Consider the following 15,203-nt stretch of genomic DNA (forward strand, 5'->3'; position numbering starts at 1 on the left):
ACAAAAATGCCAATAAATTTACGACTTTACGATATACAAATGAGCTGCAATAAGCAGAGGTTCCATGGTGTAATGGTCAGCACTCTGGACTTTGAATCCAGCGATCCGAGTTCAAATCTCGGTGGAACCTTCATTTTTTGCATAAAATTATTGTTGTAAAAATGCCAATAAATTTACGAGTTCACATTATGTAAAGGAGTAATAAGCAGAGGTGCCATAGTGTAATGGTCAGCACTCTGGACTTTAAATCCTGCGATCCGAGTTCAAATCTTGGTGAAACCTTAAAATTTTGCATATTGAATTGACGAAACTTTTATTTTAAAATTTTAAATAAAAGAATTCAGATGGGAATAACAGCAAGAGGACGTATAACAAAAGGTTCCATGGTGTAATGGTTAGCACTCTGGACTCTGAATCCAGCGATCCGAGTTCAAATCTCGGTGGAACCTATATTTTTGCAATAAATATTTATTTTTATTTATTGGAAATATATATAAATGTCTTTTTAAATATTTTACTAAAGCTTTTAAACAAAAAATACGCGATTTACTTAGAAAAAAATATATAATTCACACATAATTTCAATAAAATATTATTAGAGCACGAACAAATTGTTGTGGCTCCGAATCCCTTATCCATAAACTGATTTATTAATCACACGAGTCTCGTGTATTTATTCTCTTTTAAATACCTCAATAGTTATTAGTAGGAAGTGATTAGAAGAATTTATTGGAATTTTGTTATTAAAAAGCTTAACAAATAGCGAGGGTAAGAACACTAATTACATTCATATTTAATTAAATAATTATCTTAATCCTTTTCAAAGTTAATGGATTTATATATACGTTCTAGTAGCTTACAACAGTATTATTTCCAGTTTTATTTATTTATCACATCTATATTAGCAATGAAGTTTAAAGCAATACTCATTATTAGTATTAGTAAATAAAAACCGCTTTAGAAAAAAAATTCAGAAACAAAAAAAAACTCCTTCGAGCCGGATTCGAACCAGCGACCTATGGATGTCCGTATCGGATCTTGCCAACTACAGTCCACCGCTCTACCAACTGAGCTATCGAAGGCTTGAGGACGAACGTGCTCAAATCGATACTTCATTTGTTACTACATATACTTTATATATTACAAGAAGTGTAAGAAACTACAAATACGTATTGCTAATTATTTAAACGCAAAATAATTATAACGAAATAACATTAAAAAATTTTTTAATATAAAAATTAATATTACTGCTTTTATATTATGACAATATATGAAATATATCATTGAGATGTGAATAAATGATGTGTAATGATAAATATAAAATTTATTTTTTAAGTATTATTCTTTAACTAACATTAACAGCTGAAAACTGTATTATTCTTATTCTATATTCTAGGTATTGAAGTTATAAAAAACGAAATATTTAGAAGATAAAACTGAAAATGTACAAGCAAGCTAATGTTTATTGTCCCGTACCGATTACACACTATCAAACGTGTATAAAGAGATAGAAAGAAAAGAAAAGAGAGAAAGAGTGACAGAGACAGCTATAGTAACTCAAACGTATGCTTCTTCGATAATACTTCTTCGTGCCATCTCTTATTCTGCAAATTTTGATACTTGTATCATGTTGTGACATGTGTACAGTTATCACTTATTTATAACGTAGCTTTGGTCTTGAGGTAGCGAAGAACTACGTATCAAAGGGTTTATACGAAAAACAGTCTGAAACTTTTATACTCGGAGACCAGCAAACTTGCTACGCTTATAAATACCTTCGGAATTCATTATTCCTTTAAAATAAAGAAGATAAAAAATAGTATTTTTGTGCGTTCTTAATCAAGAAAACGAAAATATGTGTGTGCGTATTTCGGTGTTAAAAATCAGCAAACAGATGCATTGCAAACGTTTCAAGTAAGATTTTTAAACTCATGTAAATAACAACTTAAAAATTCGGTAACAGTTGTGGCAAAAGCATGGAGATGAAATGTTGACACCTGTATGTACTCGTACTTCTTCTAAACAATTCTTTCAACAAAGCACGTGCTTTCAGGTATCGGTTCCTCTTCGTTTGGGAAACGTTAGTTTCTAGAGGATCCTATATATCTCACCGTGCACGCCAATCACCATCAAAGCGTCGTAGACGCCCGTGCTTCATGGCCCAATACAGTTTACATAAAACTATAAAATTATGGCCGTAGACGTAGGAGACGTCCCCAGGAGGAAAACGAAGACCCTGATGGGAGGGGGTGGGCCATCGTAAAACCGATGGGGTATTTTTACATGAAGTCATTAAACTCGGTTTACGGCGAAACAAAGTGCCTCACCACCCGCGTCCTACCACCGCGTCTCTTAATTACTCCTCATCGCCGAATTAAGGTCCTAGATCGCACTCTGGTTTAATGAGAGACGAATGTTTAATGAGGGATTCGCGGAGAGAAACGTGTTCCCGGTTCACGAGATAGTTTTCACGACGTCGGGAAAATCTCGAGTCGGTTCCCCCTCGCAGAAGGCGCTAAGAATTATGTAAGCCGATGTGCGGCTGTTCTTGCAAGAGCAGCAGATTTCTTCACGTTCCCTCTATTTCGCGAACGTCATTTAAGTGTTGACCTCGTTACCGAGCGATATTGATTATGAATTTATAATAGAGAGGTCTCTATTTTTGTTGCAAATACAAAATCCTGGAATATCGAGTTAAGTGTATCTCGGGCATTCTAGATCTGAGCGAATGCAATACTCCGGCAACTTGCGCCAAGACTGGTAAAATGTAGATCTCGTAAATTTCGAAGTAGTCCCTTGAATTATTTAAAGGGAAGTTAGGTTATTTAAGGAACGGCGGCGGAAACGTTCTATTTTTTAAGGACACGCGCGTATCTCCGTTTCGTCGTGGACAGCTTTATCGCCGTGCAATATCCTACGCTTTAAGGTCCATCTTTAAACAATGACAGCAACGAGCGGGAGATAGACCGGTTAAAAGCGGCGCCAGGATGGATCGTATAAGCCACGTCTTTAAAGCGTCGCGTAGACAAACAATTTTTAGGGGGCAGTTAAGTCGCGACATTGTACACACGAGTGAAGTGCCAGACCGTCGTGTACACGCGCGCACCTCCCGGTGATCATTCGATGCGAGGAAGTACGCCATTTCCGGTACGTGTCTTCGAGAGATTCTTTTTACGAAGCAGGGCGTTTTTACGCGACGCACGTTTTGGGCGTATAAAAAGAATTTCTCATCTTATTTAAACATCGATCCTCGCTATGCCACCTCCCCCTCGCTCGAGGCCTAATAACATTTTTACGATGTAAAATATTTCGAGGGTGTGTCGCGAGATCGCGAAGGGGGTTGAGCCGCGTTGCGTTCCACTGACTGTAATAAAACACCTTGTAATTGACGCGACGCACGTAAATCTTAAATATCGACGTTTTACGAGGGGAATTGGCTGAAGACGCTGCCTCCTGCCCCATTTACGTCAAGTCTCTCGGCGTCGTGATTATGCGAGATAAACGCCACTGCGATCGCAACGCTTTGAAAGAGGTAAATTTATTTTTACTTGTTGTGCACCAGCATTTTGGTGTTTACTTATGAAACAGATTTCCTCGCAAAGGGCACTCGAGGTCCGGAATATTCCAATCCGTTTGGCGAAATCGCCTCGAGACAACGTGCAAGAAGTTGAATACGCGTTTCGTGTATAAACGGACGTATAAACGGCGAAGTTACTTTATACCTCCCGGATTTAAGGAGTTACGCCGTGGCCATAAGCTATAAAGATCCCCGTCATAACTCGAACGGTATCACATTTTATTTAATTGCCCCGCGGCTCACTCGCCCGCGCGTGCATAATATTATTTATTGCCAAAGAAGCTGTTAAAGTTTAACGTCGCGGAGGCGCTCACTCTCAAAATTAAACGCGATAAAATGTTTGTTATCCAATCGGCTCGCTACTTAATGTCCTTCCGCCCCCGTTTGCCGTCGCGTGCGCCGTCCTCCCCGTCTTGAATTTGTAGAGAGAAAGGCCGGTAATCCACCGCTAGGACGGCCACCGATGTATTATCTCGCGGATAAGAACGCAGGGAGTCGGATAGCTTTACAGCCATTTAGCTGCGCGAAGACGGTTATAAGCGCTCTCCAAAGTACGCAGATGTACATTATGATTCAGATAATGGAATGTTTGAGATCGTTTGCATTAGCATATCGCAGTGTTACAACGAAATTTGAAACTGTGAAGAACGGAAGACTCCACATGAGGCATGGAAAATAAATTTCACAGAGAGCAGTGAAGGCTCTTAAAGTAATCGAAATGTGAGCAGTTCCAAGCTCGGTTGCCACTTTGCGGTTCACGACGCATCATCCGATGTTGTCACAATTAAGTTTATCTATAATGTTAAAAACATTATTCTGTAATAATCATATGATATTCGGTAGAAACTAGTCTTACTACTAGACTCCCATTAATCTCAATATCATTAGTCGCCGCAGTCCAATCTTCTCATTCACGGGCATCGAATGTCTACGGTATCCGATAGCTGTTTAAAGTCGCGCTTTATCCTCCTATCTTATCCTTCCTTAGGACGATAGAAAATTATATAACATTACCCCAGAGATAAGAAGTCGGCTTTACAACTGTTTAGCTGCAAAAACTATTTAGCTAACAATAAGCAGAGAATAAATTTCATAAAGAGTAGACCATGAGTTCTTAATGTAATCAATTTTGAACGCGTTCCAAATTTTATTTCCGCTTTTACTTGACACGTCATCGTGACGCCATAACAGTCGAGAGATCGTAGCTAACGTTCTCCAATAGTCGTATAATATTCAGTGCCATCTCATTGCTAAATCCCATTACCGTTAGTCCAATCTCTCATTCACGAATTCTACGATATCTGATAGCTATTTAACCATTCTCCGTCTTTCCGTCTTTCCCTGGAACGACTGAAAACTATACGACGATCCGTACATTATCTCGCGGATAAGGCAGACTTTACAACTACCAAGTTCCGAGGACGATTATACGAAACCTTTCGAAAGTATATACCGAGTACGACGGATACGACATATTCGCCAAGTAAGCTCGACATTGTCGATCAGTTAAGCTCCACTGCGGGAAGGTCTAAAGCGCGATAAATCCAACGTCGCGGAAGGATGCATAAATCTCCTTAATTTACTGCCACGTAACTTTTATTCCCGCGTACCACCAACCACGTTACGCCAGCAGTATCGAGATTTAAAACTTTCGAACCACCTATCGCCGCGATAAGCAGCCACTTCGACTTCGGGATTATTAATTTAAACTCGAAACGGTTGCGCCTTATATCGTACGCGAGTGGTCCAGAGTTATTCCCGAAACGGTAACGATCGTTCGAGAAACTTAAACGCATCCTTTTAGTATTTTAGAAGTGAATCAAAGGATAAATCATAAATTGAAAAGCGGTGACAAGTAGCTTCCAAATTTTCGAAAGAGCGATCAATCGACACTTCGCCGAGCAAACGATCGACTCGACTTCGTGACGGAATCTCTTCGGAAATGCATTTCCGGTTAGCGGGATATCAGGATAAAAGCTCGTGTGATCCTCGATTACACGTTCCATCATTACGGGGAGCATTTTATCGCCTGTCTGAGTTACGGGGTTCCGCTCGTTAACCGGAAAGTTCCTGAGGATCGTCGCGCTCAAATTTAAATTGGGAAAGTATTTTACGAGCGCGCGGGAGTTTCACGGTAGCGTTGTCACATCTTGATGAACTTCCGGTAACGATCGTAAGAAAATGTCGCCATCGTCTGCCGTCGCCTACGTTGAATTCCGCTATACGACCGCGCCGCGGGAATCTGATTCACGAAACGAGGATCCACCGAGATTAATGAACGCCGATTACTTATTCGTGCCATTTACTCCTGATTGGGAGCCGTTATTGTCATACAACGAGTTATTCCGGAATATGGTCAATCTATTTAACACCTGTGGATCCCACGCGATCTAGAGAAATCGATAGTAAGGAAAGTAGATTCAAAAGAAATCGTTTAAAGTAGCAGAATCGCGTTTATTGTTGGCTTAATACATTGGAATGCCTGTAACTTACAAAGTACATCCAGAAAAAAGATTTAGGTTAAACAAATGAGATACGTTGGAATCACATTTCTTTGAATCTACTAAATTTTTATTTACTTCTACTAAAACATTTGCCAGATTTGAAGAAATAGATATGAATTGTCTTAGAGATTCTAGTCTCGATAAAATAAAATTTTGGTTAGAGTAAAGAAATTATTTCTTTGAAATTAAATCAAAGTCTAGTAAGGTAAAAATTCAAAGAAAATTTGTTTGATTTCAAAGAAAATTTTTTCTGGGTGTAAATGCTAGATTGTACAAAATATTCCTGTAGAAATTTTCAAAACAAGGAGATTAAAAACAATAAAATACAAATAATAACACATTTCAATTTTTTTCTTTTACATGCAAATGCATAAAGAAAGAGATATTGTATTTTTAAATGAAAGATGTTTTATTAATTTGTAATTTTAATACATTTCTCTAAGGATTAATAAATAACATTCACATTTTATTATAAAATTATAAACAGGTAATATTTTTCAAAAATATGTCAGATTTTGAAATATCGTAAACCTAGATATCTATATAAGTAACTTATTTATAATCCGATCAAATCCACCACCATGACTGACTGACAATCACGTGCTATCTCAATTAATCAGCGCGTGGAACAAGTAGCTAGTGTTCGGTAGCAGAAACATTTGTGCAACCGGGCGATGACGGGCGAGCACGTGAGGTGGCATAAACGCGCACCATTAAACCCACCTCCATGTGTTTACGAAACAGGCGAAAAAACCGGTAGACGGGAGGAAAAAAGTATCGTATCCGTATTTAAAATAGATAATCCGACACCCCCTTCGCACCACTTATCCACGCAGTCGCGATTCGTGCACGCTTCGCATCGCCATCGCCCCTCGCTGCTAATGCCCGATACAAAGCGCCGTATATCTCCCGTGATGTGTACGGTCGTGGTTAGAAAGGTTGCCCGACGTTTTACAATAAGTTTTCGGAATATTCGTAAGTATCATTGCGTAGATATTCGTACATATCATTTCTTTGCTCTAATAATGCTGCACATATCCGTGAGCAAAAGCTGTGATTCCCCACATGATAGACTGTGTTTCTGAAATTTATCATAAAACTTCGGGCAACCTTTCTGACCACGACTGTACGCGTGATGCATACACAGGGTATCCTGCGAAATTCACGGTGAAAATTCTTCAGCGATGAGGGACAGTCAGGAAGAATCTAATCAGACGAATCTATCGAGGAATAAGTAGCCGAGAAGCCTTTCAGCTACGTTTCGATTTCTAAGCGTATCATTGCAGAGCTTTCCTAAGACACCCTGTACGTGTGCAAACAGCCACCTGAGGAGCGAATGCGGATGCATACGCGTGTGCGACGTGCCGCCCACCTGACAATACGCTGTCTCGACAGAATCGTAAAGCCACTCTTTACGCACGCTGCGAAATGGTCAGTAGATAAACGCGCCGCGGACACTTGCCTAACGTAGATTACGATAACCCGGCACGAATGCATCTCCAACACAAACGGTTCGTCCGCGTGAAATTGTTTCGCAGAATTCTTTCCCTACAGATATAGCAAATTCCTTGACAAGATCCGATCGACAAATGTACGTCGTTAAATTTAACTGGTGAATTTACATGGCGAGTTTACGCGGTGGCATGCGGTATTTTTAGTGGCTTCGGGTGAGGCTTCTGCTCCCGATACGACTGCAAAGTAAATCCGGAATTATCGAAATCTACCCTACATCGAGTCCGTAGCCGGGCGGGGATGGTACCAGCCGCGCGGATCGTATTTCTCCGAGCGACGCTGCAAATGCTTCCTCGTTCTTTTTTACCCGGTTGCCGCGGTATCATTGCGTATCGCACCGTAACTTCGACACCGACGCGAAAAAACGGACGAGCTCGGGCTCGAAACGATAGGTAATAAAAGTCACTCGGGTGCGTCCGGCGGTGATTCGGGAGAGATAAGAGGTCTGATGGACAGCGCGAAATCGAGCGAGGCGCGACAATGTGATAACGCGGGCTCCGCGAGCGCGTATCGTCCGACGATTATGCGTAGACGATAAACGAACGATTGCGTTGTAGGATGCAGCCGCGTGGTTGCGTAATCGCTGATTAAGCGACTTCGACGGGAGATCGGAGCCAGGGTTCTTTTGCAATTGACACGTGGACACACAACTATCGGTGTGCCGTGTCGGTTACATGTATAACGAAAGCTCTTCAATATTCTGATAACGTGTCGACATTATCGATCTACTTGCGATGAATTTACACCAACGATTGTATATTTTAAGTAAAACGGGGTACAACAAAGTATAAATATAAAAAAAATCTACATATTGTACGAAACAGGTAGTGAACTTTACGGAAGGTTGTCGACTGATTGTTAGAAAAAAAAAGATTCCTTCGTTAGGTCCCACCGAGATTTGAACTCGGATCGCTGGATTCAAAGTCCAGAGTGCTAACCATTACACCATGGGACCTTCACGGAACCACTCCGTTTATTGAACACATACAGGTCGACCATCCAAATTAAAAATTAGATATCGCGAATGATTCTACAAAAACGAAAAGATAAGAGAACAAAACGACACAAATATAAGACATAATGTGTTTGATAATCGCCGCATTTTCAATGAAGTTTTCATATACACGTTCTCTCTTTCTCTCTCGTTTTCAGTTAACTGAGCATCATGTTTGCGCCTCCTAAAATGCCGCTGGTTCGCAAATAAATTTCAATCTCCGTCGTGTTACATGTCCGCCGCCGTAAAAGTGGTTATTTACAAACCCCCGGCTACATTACATCCCGTCTACTCTCCCCTCGCTCTCCCCCGTATCGCGAAGGAAAGAAAAAAAGCCTCTCGAGCCGTTTCGCGAGTGTCGTCCCGAATCGGAAGAACGGGGCGAACAATGTATAAATTCGAGCACCCCTCCAAAGTGAGAGACAGGGGAGAGGAGAAGGGTAGAGGGTGGAAACATAGATTTCGAAAGCATCGACAAGCGGGAGCTTGGTGGAGGTCGGCCCCTTCTCGCCCCGTGTCAACCCCTAATTGAACGGAAGCCGGCAATAAATATTACTGTTTCTTTCGTGGGGCCGATTTTATAATAGCGCGCAGCCGTGGCACCGATGACGGAAGCGGATGTGCAATCAATGTGACATACGCTCCGGGAATTTATACCCCGTGTCGCTCTCTACGTGCGATTAACTTGCAATCGGATCGGGAATCGGAGGAAAACGGCTGCCCGTCGACATGCTGCGAAACTCGCGAATCTTGTAAGTGATGGAATAAAAAAGGATTTTTGCATGCGACTTTCTTCATAAAATCTCCAACAACACATAAAAGTATGCCGTTTATTAGTACTATTAGTAGTAGTAAGTACAGAGATAATGTCTTGAAGGAAGATGTCGATGATGATATATCCATCGTTTATGTGCCAGAGCGTTTATATGCCAGAACTTTTACATCTTAGATCTGAAAAAGCGAGTGAAACAATTTGTAACAACTATCTTAACGTTTGCGCAGTAATCCTTTTCTAAAAAAAGAGATGTTACCAGCGCGAATGTGTTAATATCGAACAGTTGAGGCCTCTTCTCCGCGATACTGATTTTCTCGAGGCGCGGTGTGCTTTACTTCTCTTTTAGATTCGTAGTAAATGAAGATTTGCAATTTAGAAACATTTGTATACACCAACTATTGAGGTAAAATCTCTAATCTTAATAATTACAATTTAAGTAACAACGATTTTTGTTTCGAAACATTTTCCCGATTGAACAGAATTAATCGTTAATTTAATCAATACCAATAAGTCCGCAGAATAATACGCAAAACGTAGTAACAGTCACGGAACAAGGTAATGTAAAATATTAAGTACGGAATTTTCCATTACGTAGGCGGGACAACGAATTCTCAACGTTTTTTTGTTGTTTTTCACTCAGCGCGGTATCGTACGACGTTACGCGGGCCAATGTTTACCTGAAGGTCGGCTGCGCTATCACTCGCTCGCCGAACGTCGAGCCGGCAGGCAGCAGCGAGAGTCGCTCCGTGCGTCGTATTACTTTTGCGTTATCGGTTTTCAAGACTCGATCGGGATGAATGCAGGGATAAAACGCTATATCGATTTGCACACCTTTATTAGTAACAAGTAACGTTCCTCGATTAATTATTCAATTTCTATAACTTGTAACGAGAAACAAATTGCGTGTTGAGGCGACGGCTCTTTATCAACGTATACATAGATATTTCACGCGACTAACTCATAAAATATTAATGTAAACCGCGGTACTTTGTCGCGGTTACATCTCGGTTACGCACCGCGCTTTTAATTATCTATCGATTTCGTGTAATCTGTTCTAATTTCGGGAAAAGTGAGAAATTTGTACGACTTCGGCGTTCGCGCTGTAATATCCTTTGTCGTTCTTCGCAACTCGAACGAGCGGAAAGTCGCTTATTGCACGTTGTTACATTCTGTAAATGTAATAGAAAATTATCTCGATTAACTGTTGCAATTAATAACAACAATTTATCGCTGGAAATTTCGTTCACACAAATTATTTCGAGGATTAGATTGAATGATAAAGATTGTAAAATATCGTTTCGTTGCAGACTAATAACTACTTCTTTACCGCAGATTATGCTTCCGATGCTCGCGTTTTATATCGCCAATTCAAAAGTGATTTATCCATTATCCTATTCTTCTGAATAAAAAATGCAAGTTGTCAGTTTGAGTAATTTGTATGATAGAGAGTCACGCGATATTTGTTAATAATATTTGGTGTGTTTCCCATCGGTATTTCACATCGCGTACGGGAGTGCCCGAAATTTCGCGCGATCGATGATTTTCGGGAATAAGTGTTGTGAGTGCAACAAGGAAATCTGAGAGGAGGAGGAGGAGGCCGAGGAGGCATCGGGCAACGGCAGAGAAATGGTGAGGTAAGTGTCTTACATTTTTATGTTATTTGCCACTTGTGCAAAATAAAGCATCTGTTCAGTGTTTTTATTTTATTTATTCAAATGATTCGAACGAGGATTCGAATAAGTGTTAGAGACAAAACCATACGTATAAAATTTTGTGAGTTTATATTTAAGAGGAAGACTTTTTCAGTATTTATATAATTGTTTTAATAAATAGCTATTTTTTAAATATAAAATATAAAGTATATTTAATACAATCATTTCGATTTTACTTTTTAGTGTATAATAATCATATACATATTTGTATTTTTATTGTTTAACATATATGGTTAACGATGTACAACTATGCTGTTCCGAATCGTACCAGTGAATGATAAATTACTTTTATTATTTTAAATTGACTTGCGCATACAATTACTTCTTTGCATGTATACAAATTCTTAAAAATATACAATGCTTAACTTGCGCGCGCGAAGTGCATTTTGTTATTTCTAGTTTAAGACTAAACTAGAAGTATGTCAACTGTTCATTATAAGGCATCTTAAAAAATCAGCAACGAACCGGAAATTTCGTTTACATCTGTAAGCTATGTCGAAATTTATGCACATGAATTTCTTTAAGATCACTCTAGAATTTATGATTAGTCAATCAGCTTATAACGTTTTATCTTTTCGTGCTAATTGAAATCCATGAAAATCTATCGCGTGCGAGAACGCGTAATTCACATTCACCCCAATATCCATCCTGTTAGCTCGAACCGAAAATCCATCACATGCTCGGTAAACGCATTTATCGGGGAAACACAGGTGGCACGATCGTAGGGTACGTCTGTCATCTCGCGACGCACGGTGCAAGCATCCCCGTCGACTGCCACCCACCACCTTTCGCGATGCCTGCAAAGCCTCGGTGGTGTCACAGGCTGCGACTTCCGGTTCCTTCTTGATAATTAGAAGCGACCCCGGCTCGTAATAACAATAACGGCGCGTGCTACGAGGCAGCGGCCCCGGGGCACGTCGTTTGACATCAAAGTGAGTCCCTCCTTCCTCCCCCTCGCCACCATTGCGCGCCTCTGTTGCCGGCATGCAACGGGGCACGACTAATGAGATTCACTTTGCTTACGGTTTCGCCCCTGCTCTCGCGATACTCGCTTTACCCCTCCCTCCCTCCCTCGACACGACCGACTTCGCTGGCTCGCTCGCCACCTTTCGATCATTTTGATCATCGCGGCGATACCGCGCCCCACGGTGATGGCGCACCCCTTTTTTCCGGCTTCTCGTACTACCGCGACACTGCCTTTGTGCCGTCGTTCTCGTAAATATTTGAGCGCGGACTCGCCTCGTTAGCGGAATTTGTTGTTGCCTGTTTGTCGCATACAAAGTGGCTCGGCTGCGTAAATAAAAATAATCACGGTTAATTCTCTTAATCACTGATCGCGCGCGACCGCTGGCTCGCGAATTTGTACAGTATAATCCGCAATTCTTTCTGTCATTCGTAAAATTTATAACGCTGTGTACCGCGTTATATTTCAATCAGTTTAATAGAGATGACAATTATGGCAATGATAAGAAGATCTATTTATGAGATTTATATTTAGCGGCTACGCGCAATGAATCCTGTGACATGCAGAACGAGGCGTTACGCAGCCAGCCGGCCTTATCTACTCCATAGGTGCAATTATCCCTACCAGTTTTATTGCGCGCTTAATTGAAACAAATCATTGTAGCAATCTAAGCTTGTCCCACATACATGATCTGCTCGGCTACTTAATATTATCTCGTAAGCATCGGCAGTGCTTCGGCACGCGGTACCTCTCGGCAGAAATAATTTGTCACTTAGCTCATAGTCATCTTATTTAACATTATAATGAATTAATTACGCCGATCATGCCAGCATCTCGCTACGCGTCGCGTCACCCGTTACCGATGATATCTATAACTCGGTGAACTCTCATCAATATTTATCGTCATCGTCATCCCGACTGTCTTCGCATTCACCCGCACGTAAAAATCGACCGCTTACGCGCCGTTAGACCCATTAGCGAGCTCTGTTAATAGACAGCATTAATTATGTATGCATCTGGGTCGACGACAAGGAGGAGGACGAGCTCGTGGCGCGACGACGACGATTCTGACGAATGACGACGGCAAGGACGTCGACGACGAGTGCATTATGCACCCCTATATCGCCACGTGGCCGCCGCTCGGCTCAGACCCGCGCGAGCCACGCGGGATTTTAAAACGCGCGGGAAAAAGCGGGACGCACGCGGATGACACGCCGTAAGGGCGGCACGAATTAACGCTGGAAAATAAAAGAGCGCGCCCGTCACGCCTGGTGGCAAAATGGCCTGTGACTAATGCGGCACCACTTCCTGCGCCAGCTCGAGTCCTCGACTTGACTGCGACTCGAGTGCGACTGCGATACGCTATGAAAATCATGTCACGGACATATTGCCGGACCGTTTCCGACCGTGGTAGAGCCCCCCCGTACGTCGTCGATATAATTAATTACAGGAAGTTACCCCGGCGCGCGAGACTCGTACGCGGCGAACAGCGAAAATTGAATCGCCTGTTATTCTCGAACTGGTCTTGCTCCCATAGCCGATACGGTTAATCGTCATAGGGGAGACTATATTGAAGTCGTTCTAAATTGAAGGTGGAAGTCATCAAGGTGAGTTACGGCCAATGCAACGTGCGGCGCGTAACGGATTTTTGAAAATTATTTCTTTTTACAATTTGGCATCCTGTACTGCTCCCCTTAATTTAACAGCACCTGTATGCGTTTGTTAAGTGAAAAGGAAAGATATTAGCATTCTAAATCACATGTTACATTTCCATTACCTTCGGCCATATCCGCCAAGTGATTTTTCTTCAAAGACTATGATTTGCATTTTACTAAAAACACCATACTTTGCTACTCTGTACTGCTTTTCTTAATTTGATAGTATTTGAATGCTGCGGAAAGAGATTACTGATAGCTCGTTAAATATAATACAAAAGAAGACATTAGCATTCATTCAAGGCCGCACTATTGTTACCTATACGGTCACACATTTTATCCATGACTTTTCAAGTTTATTTAATGACCATGACTTGCATTTTGTAAAACAATTTCTTGCATTCTATGTATATTGTTCCGTTTAATTGAATAGTAATACCGCGGTAAGATATTGGTAGCTTTACACCAGAAGATATATTATCGTTCAAAGTAGTGCCATTGTTACATACATCGATTTTTCAAGCTTATCTAATGGCTTGTATTTTATTGAAAAATATTAGTCTACTATATCACGTATCTTTTCATATGCTGCACGCAAAAGAGATATTTAGGCTTCTTTCATCCCGATCGCGTCTCGCACAGTGCCCACCCCGACATATGTTACACTCGTGCCGCGTTCCAGGGCCACGCGTACGCTCATTAGCGTACGCTATTACGCCGTGGCATAATTTCACGATACGGGCGCGATCATTTTCCGGAGATGGCAAGTCTTCCGGAAGAGCGCGGCGACCGGCAGCGGTCTCCCTTGGATAGGTCAGTGCCGAGAGCCATTCATACCGGGAGTGCGACGACGCAGCGGGTGGGAGAGATCGCGACGAAGCTTTTTCGCATCAGCCTCGCATCCGAACGAGCCCACCTCCCCCCTCCCTTCCCTCTGGTCGACTAGCTGCGAATTGTTGCACGGTGCGTTCACACGCGTTCACGCGCCGACACGCACGGCGTTTCAATCATTTTTATCGGGCGAATCTGCATCTCGTCGCTCGCTCCTACGTCCGCGCCGTGACAAAAGTGGACGTAGCAGATGCCACGATGCGGGCACTATCTCACCGATGGCATCTACGCCGGTCACGCCCATTCCGGATCATTATTCTAGTTGGCGGTTATCATTTCACTTTTCGCCGAGTCTACAGCCCCGGTAATGAATAAGAAAAAGCACCTCTCGGTCGAGAAACTGTCGGGGACTCTCGATCTCCACGTCTGTCCCTTTTCTTCGCGTTAGCAACTCACGTTCGAACACCCGCGGTGCAATTGTGTCAGGCCTAATGGCTTTCGCTCCTACAGAGAGCCACCGCAGGGATGACGGACGGAAGAAAAATATTGAAAGCTAAAATTTTCAGAGACACAGCTTGATTTTTCCTTTTACGCCCTACTGCTGCTCACTGACAGAGAAGAATAGAATCGTACGTTTGCGTCTTCGGTTTTCTCACTTAAATTTCTGGCTTCTTTAAAG

At 41.9% G+C, this 15,203-nt stretch overlaps 4 non-coding genes across 4 annotated transcripts; 2 read left to right on the forward strand and 2 right to left on the reverse strand.

Moving 5' to 3' along the window:
- Positions 1–58: 58 nt before the first annotated feature.
- Positions 59–130, forward strand: Trnaq-uug. The gene has a single exon. It is a non-coding gene; the product is annotated as a tRNA-Gln (tRNA).
- A 247-nt stretch (positions 131–377) lies between these two features.
- On the forward strand, positions 378–449 carry Trnaq-cug. Its single transcript has one exon. It is a non-coding gene; the product is annotated as a tRNA-Gln (tRNA).
- Positions 450–988: 539 nt separating this feature from the next.
- On the reverse strand, positions 989–1,082 carry Trnay-gua. The gene is made up of 2 exons: positions 1,046–1,082; positions 989–1,024 (listed from the first exon to the last, which is right to left on the reverse strand). It is a non-coding gene; the product is annotated as a tRNA-Tyr (tRNA).
- Positions 1,083–8,476: 7,394 nt separating this feature from the next.
- On the reverse strand, positions 8,477–8,548 carry Trnaq-uug. Its single transcript has one exon. It is a non-coding gene; the product is annotated as a tRNA-Gln (tRNA).
- Between the last annotated feature and the right edge of the window lie 6,655 nt (positions 8,549–15,203).

This window comes from Vollenhovia emeryi, unplaced genomic scaffold (genome assembly GCF_000949405.1).
Source record: "Vollenhovia emeryi isolate VEMERY1.0 unplaced genomic scaffold, V.emery_V1.0 DF939143.1, whole genome shotgun sequence".
NCBI classification, from domain to species: domain Eukaryota; kingdom Metazoa; phylum Arthropoda; class Insecta; order Hymenoptera; family Formicidae; genus Vollenhovia; species Vollenhovia emeryi.